Here is a 17,365-nt window from a genome sequence, read left to right on the forward strand (position 1 = left end):
GTGCAGGTTTTCATCTCTGAGCTGTTGGACAAATGCACCCAAGCAACTTACATACACCATTCTTTCTCTTGTACTGCCTTGTTGGGAACCACAGACAATTCTACTGAAGTGAGGAAAAGCCAGCAGAACAAATTTGACAATGTTTTCTGGCTCACATTTTCCATGGAGAGGCATCCTCAGGGTGCCAAGATCTTCCTACATATTCTGACTCTAAACCAGGGGTTCTTAATGAGGTATGAAAATCAGGATTACTCGAGATGATTCTTCAAAATATACTTCTCAGGGATTCTAAATCTGTCAACGCAATCCACATAGGGTATTGAAAAGTCTTCTGAGCAAAATATTGGTAAAGAACTACTTGAAAATGATTCCGTTTATTTGTTATTTTTGAGGCATATATGCATATATATCCATATATTCCCCCTACCCCCTTGATGTTAGAATCTGTTGAAACTGACAGTTGTTTTTTTTTTTTTTTTTTCAGACTGCTTTAACCTTCACTTTGGCTTATAGATTCTGGGTGGTGATGATTATCCACTTTGACTCAGAGCAAATTTATTTGTGACTGGCTTTAGTGGAGGCCAAAAACTAATTACTGCAACCAACCAAGAAAAAAATAAAAGAAACGAGGAAATGCCACAAGTATTGGCAATATTTACTGCAGCATATGGCTAATGTGTAAAGAGGTAACGGAACGATGTATCTCAGGGGATCATTCAAAAGGAAAATTACTTAAATGAACTTCTCAGGCAAACCAAGCTATGCACCATGCGCCCTCCTGTAATGCTATACAAAGTCAATGTTTGTGAAGAGCAGAACCGGGGGCTATCAATCAAGCCTTTCATAGGAATGGTTGTGTCTGCAGGGATTTTCTTTTTTTCCCCCTTTGCATTTCTGGCTTTTAGATGAATGAAGAATTTTTTTCTCAGCAAATTATTAATTACTTCTTCTTGCCTATCGAATTGAGTTCACTGTAGTTCTGTAGGAGTCAATGGTATTCAAACTGCAGCTTTTGATGAAGTAATCGGCTGCTTCTGGGGCCTCTTTCAGCTGCCCTGGGCGTGCTTCACATGTAAACGACTGCCAAATGGATTCTTTCGACATTCCAGCCAATTAAAATACATTTAAAGTGCAGCTGGTGGAGAGGCAAGCCGGGCGATTGTGCAGAGAACTTCAGGGCAGAGAGACAGAAAACAAACTTTGGGGAACCCAGCTCGGGCAGCCCAGCCAGGGATAGCGGGGCAGTGGAGAAAGTCCCTTAAAGAGGCTATCTTTAGCTCCTGTCAGCAGCAAAGATGACACTTTGAGCACCACCTTAAAAGACACAAAAGAGGGAAGTATGTTTGTTAGGGTGTCAGTTTTCTCCCCTTGCCTCTTGAAACTCTGTGTTGGCTGGTTGCCCAATGTGGTGCTGCATACACAGAACACAGCGGTGTTTGTTAAACCCGGGCTGGGGAAGCCAGTGATTAAAACTCTTGAAGGAAGATTGGAAAACCCCAGGAACTCTCCTCAGTAGCCTTAGAACATTGACCGAATGAAACAGAAAGCACTGAGTGGGCTAAAGTGAAAACGTTCACCGTCCCTGTCTGCTATGCCTTTTCGGTAAGGACAGAATTTTCTTTTCTCTCTCTCTCTCTTTTTTTTTTCTCTAATGTTTCTGTCGGTGTGGAGGCGAGAGAGAGCTTCCAATATGCTAAGTAAGTGCTCTGCTTCAGACCTCTGATTTGCAGAGTGTAGGGTTTGCCTGTGATTTTCCTGGAGGGCTCGAGGGCATTGCAATGTGTAAATAGACACAGGGCATCACCCAGCATGCACGTGGAGTCTGCCAGTGTTTTTCCAGAATTCAGAAGGATACATGTTTCAAGGTTTGCCTCTGCTGCTCTGTCTCTGTGTTTGCTGCCTGCGTCCAAGTGTCCTGAGGTTGATTACAAATACAGTAGATTCCTCCTTTGAACCAACAGGTGTGCTGTACACGCTTGTTTCGTTTTTAGTTTTATCATCAATGCTGTCAGGTCCATTCTGCCGCCAGCCCCTCACCTATGCATGCAAAAAGTGTTTTCTTCCTCCTGGGTTAATATTCAATCAGACACAAGCATTCTGTTTTACTCAAGCAAATCCCAAATGTTTGCTTTATCTTGACTCTCCTTGGAGAAGCTGCTAACTTGGGAATTTGTTGTGAATCACTCTTGTCTTATACTGGAAGGAGGCAGCTGCAGTTGCCCTATCTCTGTGGTTCTGCAAGCTCGGTAGATACCCAGCTCTGTGGGTTGGACTCCGAGGCCCATCTTCAATTCCTGAATGTTCAGGAAGAGCATGGCTGAGCAGGGGTATTGATTCCTACCCATCGTTTGTGTGTCAATGAAAGACACACAAAGTTGCTGACTGTTTCTGATCTTAGCTTGTCACGGTCGGCCCTTTTTGGCTTCAGATTTGTTCATTGCCAACAAAGAATCTTGCACATTTCACGGTGAAGGATCGCGTTGCAGTGTCCTGAACTCGGTTCAGTGCTCTTTATTAATTTTTAATGTGCCAGTAGCTCTGAGGCTTTGCCAAGCTGAGACTTTCCAAAACTCTTTGGGCTACCTACTGCCAAGGTAAACGGTGGTGGGTCCAGAAGGGATATTTTAAGGAAACTCGCAAGAGCAAAGTTTTACCTGTTAAGTTTGTCGTGAGTCAACGAAAGAAATCTTAAATAAAAGAGATTTCAGAAAGAGCTGCCTCAGCTATGCCCTCCGTGTGCGAGACCTGCTGTGGGGTTCTGTGTCCTCACACGCACAATGGTCTGTGTCCCGTGTGCAGAGAGGATAAGGCATTCTACTGTATTGGTGTTAAGGTGGGTTTATGAAGTAGGTGCTCTATGAATGGAGACGTGTGAATACAGAAGGCCTTCCTGCCCGTGGCAGTGTCTGCGCCCAGAAGCAAACGAGGCTACACACGTGGTGGCTGCTTGTCCAATACAACCATTTCAGACACACCAAGTGAGCTGGCCATGGACAGTGTTCGCAGGAGTCCCTGTGGACAGATATGTAACTTTTCACAGAAGAAAAATGGCGTGGTATACCTCAGAAAAGGGGGCCCTGGAGGTGACCTCAGGACTCAGATGACAATGGAAACCTACTTGTGATGGACCAGGTCCTGGAGAATGGAAGACTGTGGCCTCTTAGGGCTGTCAGTTGCTCACCAGCCTATTGCGAGGTCGGTGATGTCATCATCCTTCCTCGGGGATGCAGGTAAGAGTCAAATGGACCCTGCCTGTAAACACAAGTCCTGTAGGCAGAGACCTCATGTGTCAGGTGGCTGTGAGGAGAGCACTGAATTAGAGAGGAGCTTCAAGGTTCTTTCTGATTTAGAGTCAATGAGGTGAAGACTTTACACACACATAGGCAGTGAGAAGAACGGGGCAAGAATGAAGGAAGCCCTCAGTTAAGTGGGTTTTGTTGCCTTTAGAATCAAGCCCAGTCTCCTTCCTGTGGCCTAGAACAGGGTTGACAAATTAGGCATCGCAGGCTAAATCTGATCACCACAATTTTTTATAAATAAAGTTTTATTGGAATGCAGCCATACCTCTTTGCTGACAGATGGTCCACAGCTGCTTTTGTGCTTTCACAAGAGAGCTGAGTAGTTGCCACAGAGACCCTATGGCTCTGCAAAGCCTGAAACATTTAGTATCTGGAGCTTTACAGAAACAGTGTGAAAGGCTACACATGGGAAACAATGCTTCTGAAACTATCTCACAGATCGGATTTTTTTTTTTTTTAATTTCCAGCCTGGTTTGGACTGATAGGTTTATTAAATGTGATAAAAAAAAAAAAAAACATTGCTTGAATGTTGGGGTAATACCAAATTGCCACAACATTTCTAAACATTTACACTTAAATTTGGTACTTATCATGGATCCTCAGCAGTTTGCAGACCGGTGCCAGGCCATGGACCACACTTTGAGAAGCTGTCATCCCTGCTAAATTTTCTAGCCTTGCCTTGTGCCATTTGTCCCAAATCTCCAATCATGCTACTGTTCTTTCTGAGGATTGGATGCATTAAATTCTTTTCCACATTTGGGCCAGTACTACTGCTGTTTGCTGGACCTGGAACTTTCTATGTCTTTTCTTAGCTCCTTCTTTCCATGAGGGCTCTGCTTTGGTTCACTTCGTCAAGGAGACCTTTTGACCACTCCATCTGAAAAATTGTCCCTCATCTTACATCACTCTTCCTTTATAGCACTTATGACAATCAGTGCTTGTGTTGTTTATTTACATATCTTCCCCTTATTTGTTTTCCTGTATTGGTCTGGATTCAGTAACAATCCATTTCTGCTTGTGCAGAAAGGGATTTCATATTGGTTTTGGGTGGCAAATGAAATCTTGTACGAGTCGGGGAGCAGAGTTCCTGAGACAACGCTCAGAACAGCACAACAGAATTGACCACTCCACCTCTGTCACTATACAAAGCTAGGATTCAGGAAGTTGACTCCACCATTGTTAGCTCCAGGACCACACTACCTCTGCAGTCGTCTCCTCCACCAAAATGAGCATTTCTGTTTCTTGGAACACATGAAGCTAGGGATAGGATACTGGGATCTTTGCTAAAGAGATTGCAGAATACCCCAAACCTCTGGCAGGAACAGCAGAAATTATAGCATCTACCTCATTATCTTCACTCTGATTTTCAAATCCCACTGAGTGGAGGGCAGTCTTCTAGGTGAAACCTGAATCACTGTAGAACTTGAGCTATGAGAGGATCAGGGAAATGCCACCTTAGGATTTTTAGTCTTTAATGCTGGAATGGAGTCACCAGAACCCGCCTCTGTCCCCTGTTGGAATGTAACCTCCATGAGGGTTGGGACCCTGTCTGCACATCCGTCACCCTGCACCCATGCTATATTAATGCCTGATATGTGTAACATGCCCAGTAAATGTTGATCATAAGAATGCATGCATGAATGAATGAATGACATGACCCCCAGAAGTCTGTGATTTATATAGGAGGGTAGCAGGTGGCACACCTGAGGGAGATGCATGAATATGAGTCAGCCTGGGAAATGTCTTTGGTGGGAGATGGAAGACTACCCATAAGGGATAGTCTCACTTTTGAAACATATCTTGTTTTTCAAAGTTGGAACATATTCATGTATAATAGCTGCAGTTAGTCTGCTCAGGGCTGGGATTATTCTTGTTACCATCTAATATGTCATTTACTGAGGACTTATTATGAGCCATATGCTACACTAAGTCCTATATATGCATTAGCTCATTTAATCTGCAAAAAATCCCAATGAAGTAGGCATTATTTCCATTTACAGAGAGGAAACAGAGGCTTTGAATGGAGAAGTGACTTACCAAGTCACAGAGAGGTAGAGTCAGATTTTATCCCATGACTTCTGAAACTTAAATTTGTACCCTTTACCTCTAGTTATAACCCTGCATATAATTTATCTTTCTGGTTGTTGTCTCTTCACCTCAGCCTCCCCTGTTTTGTTTCCATCCTAGTGGCTGGTTAATCTATTGCATTATCTACTTTGTGCCTTAGCAAGGTAACTCCAGTCATCAGGACTGAGATATCAGTACGGGTCCCTGGTTATTATTGTTGAACATTGCTGAATATCAGCAATGAATCTGTGGGTCTATAGATGTGAATATAAAAGGGGTAGGAGAGAACTACATATACAGTGATTAAGGTATCAAAAATCGCTCTTAAGACAAAAATCCTAGAGGGTAGAATATTTCTAACTGGAAAAACTTCCAGCCTCATGGTATATGTGATAAAAAAAATTTCAAGTCTTTGTTTTCTGTTTGGTTGAGGTTCTACTCACATCATCTTTATTAAACACGTGATGTTTGGTAATAATTGTGCTTGTCATTTCATAACAGACAATAAGTTGAAAATTATTTTTACATTCAAAATATGAAAGGGGGCTTCCCTGGTGGCACAGTGGTTGAGAGTCCGCCTGCCGACGCAGGGGACACGGGTTCGTGCCCCAGTCTGGGAAGATCCCACATGCCGCGGAGCGGCTGGGCCCGTGAGCCATGGCCGCTGAGCCTGCGCGTCAGGAGCCTGTGCTCCACAACAGGAGAGGCCACAACAGTGAGAGGCCCGCGTACCGCAAAAATAAAATCAAAAAAAAATTAAAAAAAATTAAAGGACTCAGAGAAACTGCTGAAGAAAGTCATTCTGCCAAGGGATGGGATATCTAACAAAGATTACTTGACAACAATGTCTATGATGAGATAAACCACTTGAAGGCCTGACCCTAGTGCCTATAAAAATGCTAAGGGGAAAGAGGAATACTTCTGGAATGGTGGAGTAAAGACCTCTGAACATCTACTCTTCCATAAAAGCAGGGAGAACAGTGACAAAAATCATCAAAATCAACATTTTTCAAAGTTAGGAAATTAAACGTAGGCTTATAACGATCTGAGGATCATTTATTCGGGAAAAAAAACCTAACCAAAACAAAAAAACCCTGAATCTCAGTAAGAACAGTGTGCTTTGTGTCATCTAGCTTGCTCTGTTCCTATTCACCCTTTCGCAGCTCTGAGGAAACCTTAAAAACTAACCGTTTTGCCATCACAGCAGTCGTGATAACAGTACCCTAGTGGCCGCTGGAGAGGAAAAGACCTGTTTGGAGCTGTATAGAGAGCCTTATTCCCAGAGAATTGTCATGATTTGACCTGTCTGGTAGCTGCTTGGGAACTCCCACTTGCAGCTCTTGTCTTTATTTGACCTGATTCAGCACTCACTCAGTGCATAGAACTTTTCTCCTGGGACACTCGTCAAAAACAGTCACGGCAACTGTTTTAACATTGCAGCTGCCTGAGGCAGCAATAAGAGTTGGGGCAAACAGGATGATAATCAAAAATTTCTAAATAAAAAGCTGGGGAATGATGTGTCCATTGGGTCTTTGAAATGCTCACATATTCCTGGAAATATAAAAGTCATGTACATGTGCAGAGGTGTGCACATTCTCAGGAAAGACCTGAGAAATCTTCCGTCTCTCACCTATGGCTGACCTTGAGTCTCTGCACAAGCAGGGAGTGAAAGTTAAGGAAGAATTGTAAACAGCAGGCAAATTGAAGGTGTGTCCCACTATACACAGAAATCCCCTCAGCAAAGACTGGAACTTATTGGTTGAGGGCATTATATAAACAAAAAAAGTCTGCCCAGCCATTAGCTGGCCACTAAGCTAACAACACGTGACAAAGAATACAGACTCTACAGAATAAGGTTAGAAAAGTCACTAACGTATAGCAAGAACAATTACAGCAACAACAAACAGCAACAACAACAAACCATGGTTGCAGGAGAGAGATGATTTCCAGAGTTGCTGAGTTACATTATTTTAAATGTCCACTTTTCAAAAAAACCTATAAGACATGCAAAGAGTCTGGAAAGTATGCTCTATTCACAGGGGGGAAAAGGCAGTCAATAGAAATTATCTCTGAGGAAGCCCAGATATGGGACTTACTAGACAAAGACTTTAAATCAGTGACCATACATATGTTCAAAGAACTAAAGGAAATCATTTCTAAGGGAACAAAAAGATATATGAGAACAATACCTCACCAAACAGAGAATATCAATAAAGAGATAAAAATTATAAAAAGAAACCAAATAGAAATTTTGGAGCTGACAAGTACAATAACTAAAATAAAAGTTTCACTACTGGGTTCAACAGCAGGTTTAAGTAGACAGAAGAAAGAATCAGAAAATTTGAAGATAGGTCAAATGAGATTATTTAATCTGAAAACAGGAAGAAAAATTAGCAGAACCTCAGAGACCTGTGGGACACCATCAAATGTACCAACATACACATAACGGGTGTCTGAGAAGGAAAGGAGAGACAGAAAGGGACAGAAAGAATATCTGAAGAAATAATGACTGAAAACTTTCCCTATTTGATGAGATATGGGAATTTACATATCCAAGAATCTCAGTGAATTCCAAGTAGGATAAACTCAGAGGTTCACTCTGAGACATATTATAGTCAAATTGTCAAAAAACAGAGAGAATCTTGAAAGCAGCAAGAGAAAATGCCTTGTTATGTATAAGGGAGTCTCACTTATATTAATAGCCAATTTCTCATAAGAAACTATGGAGGCCAGAAAGAAGTGGGATGATATATTCAAAGTACTGAAAGAAAAATACTGTCAACTGAGAATTCTATACCCAGAAAAATTATTCTTCAAAAATAAGGAGAAATTAAGACATTACCAGATTAAAAACTGAGAGAATTTATCACTAGCAGGACTTTCCTTCCGTAAATTACTAAAGGGAGTCCTTCAGCCTGAAATAAAAGAGAACTAGACAGTAACTTGAATCCACACTCAAAAAGATAAAGTGCACTGGTAAAACATAAAAGACAGTTTACACATATTATTTTTATAACTCCTTTTTTTCCTCCCACATGATTTAAAAGACAGTTGCAAGCTATAAGCATAAAGCTATGTTGATGAGCTTATAATATATAAAGATGTAATGTGTATTACAATAAAAGGACGAAGGAAAGTAGCTCTACAGGAGCAAATTTTTTGTACACAAATGTTCTTAGCAGCATTATGCATAATTACCAAAAAGTAGAAAGGACCCAAATGCCTGTTAACTGATAAATAAACAAAATGTGGTATATATATACAATGGAATATTATCAAGCCATATAAAGGAATTAAATACTGATGCATGCTACAGCCTGGATGAACCTTGAAAACATTATGCTAAATGGAAGAAAACAGACACAAAAGGCCATGTGCTATATGATTCCTTTTATATGAAATGTTCAAAATAGGCAAATCTATAGAGACAGAAAGTAGATTAGTGGTTGTTAGGGGCTAGGAAAAAGGGAGATTGGAGACTGGTAATTGGCATAGTGTTTCTTTGGAGGATAATAAAATGTTCTGGAATTAGATATTGGTGATGGTCGCACATCTCTATGAATATACTAAAAATGCAATTGTGCTTTTTTAAAAAAGATAATTTTATTGTATAGTACTATATCTCAATAAATATGTTATTTTAAAAAAATACTAAGGGGAAAACCAGAGTAACTGGACACCTCAGAGTCAGGTCCACCTTACCAATTTTTGAGCATGTGGAGAGAGTGCAAATAGAGGTCCACATGTCATAAGTTAACTATTTTAAAATTATGAGTCAAGCAAACACTAACTTAAATATGTTCTATTCTCCCACTTTGACAAATATACATTCGTCCCAAAACAACTTTGTACCATTGGCTATGGGAAGTCAGAGCTTTAAGAAGGACAGTCATGTGATTATATATTATCATTTTGGAAACAGCCTGTTGGCAGTCCTGTCCCCGTGTGAGTAGAAGAGAGTCTGGGGATTGCAGTTGCTGAACTAAAGCGGTGGTCATACCAGGAACCGGGAAGGACTCAATCCAGTGGCATAGCTATGGAGAGTGTGTGACAGATACAACGGAGATTCTAAAAGCTGGATCAGCAGAAATGGATGTGGAAGGGAAAGGAGGGAGAAGAGAAAAGAGAAGGAGAGGCCAGTTGACCTTTAGAGCTTCAGTGACTCAGGCTGGTGATGTTAAAGAGGAAAAAGACGAAACAGGTTTTGATGGGAGTGGAGGAGTCTTGCAAGCTGGGCTTTGGGTAGGTGAGGCTGGGCTATCTGTGGGACTTCAGGTGGAAACGGCCAATTAGCATTTAGAAGCAGGTGTCTGTAGCCTAGAAATGAGGCTTGAGTTAATAGAATGACTTAGAAGTCATCAAATTGTCAAAAATCTCAGGAGGGAGTACGATTTCATAAGAGTAAGAATCAAGTGGAAAGAGACACAACAGAGCAGTACAATTAATAACCAGAGTCTGAAATGTTTACTAAAACAAATGACAAGTATAATACCATTTGCAGGAACTTTCATGTTGTATAGCAGAATCTCAATCACGTGGCAAGCTTGGTGCTGTTGATTAGAAAATGGTGATTATGATTTGATCCATAACTAGTAGCAGTTGGGAAGAACAACCAAAATCAGTTGAATCATATATGGAAAAACATATAACTGAACTTTTAATTTACATATAACAGAGCTTTTATATAAAAAATATATAACTAAAAATATGTGTGTAACTGGCTGCGGTTTGTTAGGACTGTTTTTGTGTGATCACCTGTGCTTGAAAGAAGGAAAACAGGCTGTTAATTGCCTTAACTGCAATTAATTGCCTTAATTGCTCTTTAATGTTATTACAGGATTTTTAAACCCTGAAAGTACTTCAGAACCATTAATTAGACATTTCTTATCAGTTCTCTGTACTAGACAGTACTGTGCTGTCTGTATTCTTGATGCCACTGCCATTCCTTCTCATGCTGTAACTTATGACCGGCTATGTGATTGCAGTTCATCGGGAAAAGCCCTTAGAACCAAGAATCCACTTAGTTTTTGTTTATATTTTTTTTTAATTTTAAAAATTTTTTCCGCTTAGTTTTTGTTTATTGAAATAACATTGATTTGAGTTTGGTGTTGCAAGGTTTTTTTGTTTGTTTAATTACTGAATGAGTAAAATTTGCATGTTTTCAATGGCTTAAGCTGTTGTCTGAAACACCCTTCTGTACTACTTTGATTGACAAAACCCAGGGCTATGACTACTTCTTGTCACCCAGGCCTAATCTCAGGAGTCACTGTTTTCAGATCATCACCAGGAAATGGCCCAGCATTTGGGGTTGTGCTCTTGTTTCCCTGGTTTCACTGGGATTTAGCATTTCTAAGAGAAGCAGATATTTGCACAATCAGTATCAATAATTGGACTTGGTGGAATATGAGAAGGTAGGAAGTTGAATGTATTAATCAGGTTTTTAATCTTAAATTAGCAGCAGTCACTCATTTTCAAAGAGTCATGAAGGAGCTAGTTTTGCGGAAAACTTTAAAGGAGATAAAGATTGCATGCCTCTCCATTTCTGTTCTACCAAGGTTTTCAGATCCTCCTCTTCTGTCCTGGCTTCCAGAAATACTATAGCAGGATTGACTGTCTCCTCGCTCTGTGACTTGTATGTCATGCTCTTTTATGTCTTTATCTCTCTGCATCCTGTTTTGTTACTCTGATTGGATATAAAATGGGTTGCTATGAGGTAGGCTATCTCATAATCTGATAGTGGAAGTGTAAATTGGTGTGGCTTTTATGGAAAGCATTTTAGCAATATGTGTTAGAGTCTCTTAATCAATTCTCTTTTACCTTAATCTATTCTGTTTTAATTTAACCTGTTCAAAGGAGATAATGTGTGATACATACAAATGTCTACTTACAAAACTATTCATTACTATATTAATGCTAAAATGAAGAAAACAACTACCCATCAATAGAATTGTCATATAGATTACGGACTGGTGAGGGCTCTTATAAATCAATAAGAAAAAGATTACTATCCCAATAGAAAATGGTTAAAGGGAATGAAATGCAGTTTCCAAGGAGAAGTATAAATCACCAAGAAGCATTTGAACAGATGTTCAATCTCATTATAAATTAACAGGATACAAATGAAAATAATGAGATATTATTACACTACCTATTATTAGCAACGATTAAACCATCCTCATTGATGAAGAAGTAGAAATCGGGCATTCTCATTTATCTAGGTGGGAATGTAATTAGGACGAATTTGGGGAAAGGAGCAATTTGGGTGGGAGAGAGCATAATTAGGACTCAGCAATACACTGCTAAAAATGTTATCTTAAATAATCACTAAGTCTACAAAGATTATGTATAGGATATTTATTACACTAACACTTAAGCTAGTGAAAACTGAATAATCCAAAGCCATTGGTAGGTGATTGCTAAATAAATTGTAGTACAACCACACAGTGGAACACCATGAAGCCATTAAATACGGATATAGGTCTGGTAGATAGGAATGATGCCTATGAGATAGTAAGTGGCAAATGTAAGCTAAAAATAAGTGTGTATTATAAACTCATTTTTAAAAAATATGTCTTTATCCACATGTATGTGTCTGCATACAAACAAAAGTTTGAAAGCACTTCCACTAAAATGAGAAGATAATTTTTATTTTATTGTACATTTTTGTATTGCTGTAATTTGGTTTTAACTCACGTATATTAATACCATAATCAGTAAAATGCAGCTTCACCATTGTAATCAAAGAAGTAAAATGTTACAACCGTAAGATGAAATATTGTATAGAAATTTAAAACAGGAATTTTGAAAAATAGTCAATTAAATGATGCTAAATAAAAAATAATTACAGAGAGAAAAGACCAGAAGGAAATGCATCAAATGTTAACAGTATTATCTGTAATAAATATTTATAAGAATTAAAGCCGTAACCAAGTTATTTGTAATAAATATCTATTAATTTCATATTCAGAGAAAATGTTTCAAAACAATTTAAAAGAGTTATTTGTATTGTGACCAAGTTCTCTGTAGTCCCACTTTTTTAGGTGTCACACATCAGAAGGCCATAGTTATACCTACACTCACATAAAAAAGTAAATGTTGTACATAACAGATGTATGTCATAAGCCAGTTAAAAAATTCTTGTATTTGGAAACTTCTATAATAGTGAACACTGTAGACACTGGGGCAGACAGATTTTTAGTTTTGGGGTCTTCTGGAGAATTAGGGAGAAGGGTCATATACACACGAAACACTTCGGCATATTTAGTGGACAATCCACAGAGTTGGGTAAATGGTAAAAACAAATTAGGAAGCACATTATTATACTATTTGCTATTTCAGATAGAGAATTTGGAAAATTGGATAAGGTGTATTTTTCACCAACCCATCCAAAGCACTTTAATAATTAATCCCCCATGCCCTGCCAAATTATCTTAAATTGGTTTACTCCTATGAACTTTCTTTAGTGTTGTTACCTTCTTAGAACATCTTTCACAACAATCCTGTGAGGCAGGCAGGGCAAATATTTACAGTTCACTGCTAAGAAATGAGGTTCAGAGAGGTTAAAAACATTGCTCAAGAGAAGTGAGGAGCTGGGATCTGAACCCACATTTTTCTGATGATACAAGTTAATTCCAGTTATTACTGGGAATTGAGTCTGGGTTTACTGACTCCAAATCTAGTTATACCATACCATTCTATTCTTCTCTCGGAAGTTTAAGATGCCTAGGATTGAATCCTGATCTGTCTTTTAACAAGGCACCAGTGAGCAAAAGGAAAGGAGAATCCCAGGTAGAGGAAAGATTGTGGTACGGCATATGCAAAGGGAAGGGGTTTGGAGGTGGGAGAGAGGTAGGTAGAGCCTCAGACCCAATGTCTTCAAAGGCTATACAGGTGATATAAATAATGGAAGCCTGCCAGGATTAAGAAATACAAAATCATGGATCTCATTGTGGTAGAGATGGCAGAGTGCGTGAGGAAGTGGGTGATTCGGAGAGCATGTCCTGTGAATGGCTGAAGGACGTAGTTGTTACACAGCACCAGCAATTGTCACCAAAAAGGAGCTAGCTCTGTGTTTTAATTTTTTAAAATTATTTAAAAGCTGGAAATCTGATTTTTAGGTAAAATCTTCCCATTTTTAAATGCTAGCATTAATTTAAAAAAAGGGCTTCCCTGGTGGCACAGTGTTTGAGAGTCCGCCTGCCGATGCAGGGGACACGGGTTCGTGCCCCGGTCCGGGAAGATCCCGCATGCCGTGGAGCGGCTGGGCCCGCGAGCCATGGCCGCTGAGCCTGCGCGTCCGGAGCCTGTGCTCCGCAGCGGGAGAGGCCACAAGGCCCGCGTACCGCAAAAAAAAAAAAAAATTCTGTAGGCCAACTAAAATATATCTGAAGGCCATCAAAGCCCCTCAAGTTGCTGGTCTGTGATGTCTGGGACATTTTCTGTCTATGGATTTACTAGACGTCTGACTGATCAAATTCAGTTCCATTTCCTTGATGTCTTAATTATGCCACTGTGATTCTTGACGTTTGTCCTTTAGGAAAATGTCCATTTAGGAAAATATCCTGTTTTCATCTTCTTCACACCCACCTAAACCAGCCACCACTACTTTGGTTCCTTCTAAGCTTCCATCTAAGAGACTGGAAAAGGAGGTTGTTCCTGAAAGGATTTCCCCATTGTATCCCTAGAACAGTCTATGTAAACACCACGGGCTGTATGTGAGTGCCAAGGAATGACCCTCAGGGCTTGGGAAAGATGTGCTTTAATTAAGCTACACTTCTGACTTTAATTATTGTCTAGACTACAACTTTTGCAAGATAGTAAATGTATGGGTGGTGGCTTGATGATACAAATCACTCAGGTTTTCTTCCTCTAGGAAAAATCCAACCAAGAGGGGCCAAGGAAAGTTCAGAAGATGTATGAGCAATGGTACAAATTGCCATGTTAAGTTCTGCAGACTGGATTAAACATTTGACTAGAGGCTTGGCCTGAAATTGGCAAAGGTGAATGTCCTCCTAATCCCATGGGAAGCCACACAACAAAGGCAAAATATACACACATCTGACTCTCTCTCTTTCACACACACAGACCTTTTAGTCCAGTGAACATTCTGATACATCTTTGGGGGCTATCTTCACTTTGGAGATAACCATCTTGAGGCAATTAATAACATTTAAGTATGTAATGTTTTTCTATTTATAGTGTGTTTTAAATAAGGATTCTTTGTAGAACATTTGGAAAATACCACAAAGTATATGGAAGAGGATAAAAAAATTACGTATAATCCCTTCATCACCCAGAGGCACTCACTCTTATAATTCTGGCATGTGCTCTTCTAACCTTTTTTGCTATACTTGTATGAGAAACAGACAAACAAATGAACAATGACAACAACAAAAACCCAAAAGCAAACAAACTCTTGACTTTATATGAAGAATTTGAATATCAAGAAATAGATTTTTGTGGTAAATTCATTCAAGATAAGTAAGCGATGAGAAAAAAATTCTGAGAGGTGAGGCCACAGAAAGTCAGAATCCAACCCCTAAGAGGAGACAGTGCTTCCTCAGGAACATGTTTTGACTGAAAGGATAAAGGCCAAGGAGGACAGAGCTGTCTGGGGCATTGGATACAGTCAGGACAGGTGAGACACATATGAACACAACTTACAGCCCCTGATAGGAATATAGAGGATTCTTACAAAAGAATACATCAGGTTAATGGCTTTGTGTGGGAGGAATTCTTATCCTAATCTAGCCTGAAGCATCTTCCATTAGTCACTCTATTTAAAGTACTTTCTGCCTAATCAGTCAATCATCATAAATATTGTAAAAGCAACAAAATCTACAACATTTTGAACACTTACTGCATGTATATTTGTATGCAAAGTTTCTATGTGTACACTTTATATATGTACTCTATTATGTATACACTGTGTCATTTAATTTTTTGGTAACTTCACTGAGATATTCACATACCACTAAAAGTGTATAACTTAGTGGTTTTTAGTATATTCACAGATTTTGCAACCATCACCATTATATAATTTTTAAAATTTATTTTATTGAAGTATAGTTGATTTACAATGATGTGTTAGTTTCTGGGGCACAGCAAAGTGATTCATATATATATATTATATACACATATATATTGTATACACATATATATGTATATTATATATATATATATATTCCTTTCCATTATGTTTTATCACAGGATACTGAACATAGTTTCCTGTGCCATGCAGTAGGACCTTGTTGTTTGTCCATTCTATATATAATAGTTTGCATCTTCTAACCCCAAACTCCCAATCCATCCTTCCCCTCACCCCCAAAAGGAGCCATCTACCTATTAGCAGTCACTCTTATTCACCCCAGACAAATCCAGTATATTCTGGTACGGGACCCTTATCTGATGTATGATTTGCAAATAGATTCTCCCATTCTATGGCTTGTCTTTTCATTTTTTTGATGCTATATTTTGATCCACAAAGTTTTTAATTTTGATGCAATCCAGTGTATCTGTTTCTTTTTGCTTATGCTTTTCTTTGTTATTTCTGAAAATCCATTGTTTAATCCAAGGTCATGAAGATTTACTTCCATGTTTCTTCTAAGAGTTTTATAGTTTTAGCTCTTACCTTTCGGTCTGTGATCCATTTTGAAGTAATCTTTGTACATGATATGAGGAAGGTAGGAGTCAACTTCATTCTTTTGCAAGTGGATATCCAATTGTTTCAGCACCACTTACCGAAAAGACTGTTATTTCCCAATTTAATGTCTCATTTAATTTTCACAGTAGCCCAGTGAAGTAGGAATTATTGCCCCTGTTTACAAATGAGGAGACTGAGGCTCAGGATGGTTAAGTGACTTGCCTGAGGCCCTGAAGAATTCCAAGTAAGAGGTAGAATTTAATTGGACTCCAAAGGCAGGGTTCTCTCAGCGATACCAAGATGGGCATCTACTTCACGCCGGGTAGTGGTAAAAGAAACACATACACAAAAGAATACTCATTGTTTGCTGCCTTTAAATTTTTTTCAATTAACTATACTCTTCCTGAGGAGTCAAGGGGGTCAAGAGCTCCAGGACTAGGAAAGATGAATAAGCACAGTTCTTATTTTCAAAAGCTAATAACAATACAGTAGAAACAAGGAGATTCCCTATAAGTAGGATGGCCATAGAAGTCAGTAGTTTTGGTCACAACAAGAGAATCCAGCTTACAGAGCCACAGTCAGAGGCAGCAGGAGCCTGGACAACCAGCAAACAGAATGGAACTGAGGCAAGCCCAGTGGCTCAGAAGCAGGAAGCCAGGGACTGTCTTGGGCAAAGGCATAAGGCCAGGACATCGCGGCCACTGAGGAACTGCACTGTAGACGCTGTGAGTGAACCTCCTTATCTCCACGTCTTTGCATCGATGGGTCTAGATGCAGAAACAGGTGGGAGCATCAGTCTGGCTGGTTGAGCCTGAGATATGTGGTCCTGCTCTGTGGGCAGGAGGTGAAGGGGCACTCCATCCAGTCCTTGGCACACACGGTGAGGTATCCTTCAAAATAACAGGGAGGGAGGGAATGCTGGAAATGCCCTCTCCCAGGACAGTGGAGAAACCACTCTTCCCTCTGCTATTCCAATTGTTTTCTTTGTATCAGTGAACCACAGAGCCAAACAGTCTCTCTTAGTTTTAGTCCTCTCCATATTTCACATGACCCGTTTTCTAATGAGAATATAATTTCCCAGTGGTTACGAACCACTGGTATTTTACATGCCACTACTTTGCATCTCTCATTGCGCCTTAAATACAGGCTCACAGGATGTATTTTCAAATGATTGATGATTCCTAGGATACCCCAGGGACCACAATCCATTCTCCAAAACCCACATGTGGATTCTGCATAGCCAGTTTCTAATCTTAAGTCTGATTTTCCTTCCTGCCCCCAAATGATCCTAAGGACCCTACCTCTACCATTGGTTGAGGATGCACATTTGGATGGGCTCTGTTGGGGGGATTCTGGG

The 17,365-nt window shown here is 39.6% G+C and overlaps 1 protein-coding gene across 1 annotated transcript in view; it reads left to right on the forward strand.

Annotated features, from left to right (window-relative positions):
• Positions 1-1,297: 1,297 nt before the first annotated feature.
• NCKAP5 (NCK associated protein 5) overlaps positions 1,298-17,365 on the forward strand; it is a 1,052,051-nt gene continuing 1,035,983 nt past the window's right edge. Inside the window, exon 1 of the mRNA XM_029224397.1 lies at positions 1,298-1,602. The gene's annotated coding sequence lies outside the window, so the exon portion shown is untranslated. The remainder of the gene's footprint in view (positions 1,603-17,365) is intronic.

The sequence above is a fragment of the Monodon monoceros genome, unplaced genomic scaffold, assembly GCF_005190385.1.
Source record: "Monodon monoceros isolate NGI ecotype Baffin Bay Population unplaced genomic scaffold, NGI_Narwhal_1 Super_Scaffold_16, whole genome shotgun sequence".
Taxonomy (NCBI): Eukaryota; Metazoa; Chordata; class Mammalia; order Artiodactyla; family Monodontidae; genus Monodon; species Monodon monoceros.